The 1,004-nt window shown below is 43.2% G+C and overlaps 1 non-coding gene across 1 annotated transcript; it reads left to right on the plus strand.

The window, feature by feature from the left end:
• Window positions 1-182: 182 nt before the first annotated feature.
• Window positions 183-254, plus strand: TRNAE-CUC. The gene has a single exon. It is a non-coding gene; the product is annotated as a tRNA-Glu (tRNA).
• The last annotated feature ends 750 nt before the right edge of the window (window positions 255-1,004 follow it).

The raw sequence follows: 1,004 nt of genomic DNA on the forward strand, positions 1-1,004 counted from the left end.
TGCTGCCCCGGGGCGTCGCGGAGCAGGCCGGGGGGCACCGAGAGCGCGCCTCCGCTTCAGCGGCTGGGTTTGGGGACCGGAGCCCGGAGCGGGCGCGTGGTGGGCGTGGCTGGAGGCGGGGGCTGAGCGCTACGTGCAGCCTTGAAAGTGACAAACGAAGCCGGAGCGCCGTTCCGCCGGGTTCCCTGGTGGTCTAGTGGCTAGGATTCGGCGCTCTCACCGCCGCGGCCCGGGTTCGATTCCCGGCCAGGGAAGATGAGGTTTTTTTTTTTTTTTCCTTTCTTTCTTTGCGCGCCTCCTTGCACCTCGCAACCTAAAAGTCGTGGGTTTTACCTACTTTTGATTTGGTAGCTGCTATTTTATTTTTTCATAATGGAAGTTGACTTGTTTAAATAAACTAAGATTTAGAATACCCTACCTAATGCAGATAATGTCATTTACGATTAATTGAACAACGTAAAGCTCGCTAATTCTAAAATACACCTCTAAAATAGCTTTTTTCAGCTTTTGGAAATAACTTGGATGGGTTAACAAGCGGTGATTTTTAAAAGGCTCTTGTTTAATCTTGAGTTTGTTTGACTAATAAAAGAGGAAAATAGTTTTATGGGGAAGTATCCCCCATTTTGTATCATGCTTAGGTGTCAATTTTTACTTTTTTCTATGTGTTTAGATATGTACTTTGTAGACTATTTGCCTCTATTGGAGCTATTCTTACTGTCTCTCCTTTATGGAAACAAGATCTGTTTTGAGATCTGTGGTTGGCTAATTATTAAGTAGCTGGTTTCTTATGTTTTAATACGCATTTATTTTATCTGCTAAATTTTAAATTTTCTCTAAGAGATTCACACAAATACAGTAAATTTTTTATATTCAGTTTGTCAGTTTCCAGTATGTAAACATCTAGGCCCCTCAAAAATGCACCTAGGTGTCATTGGGAATTCTCGCGTTCAGGGTAAAGTGGATTTCTGGGAGTTCCTCCAAAGAAAATATGGAAATGTTGGACT

The sequence above is a fragment of the Carlito syrichta genome, unplaced genomic scaffold, assembly GCF_000164805.1.
Source record: "Carlito syrichta isolate Samal-C Ts95f unplaced genomic scaffold, Tarsius_syrichta-2.0.1 Scaffold303719, whole genome shotgun sequence".
In the NCBI taxonomy this organism is placed as follows: domain Eukaryota; kingdom Metazoa; phylum Chordata; class Mammalia; order Primates; family Tarsiidae; genus Carlito; species Carlito syrichta.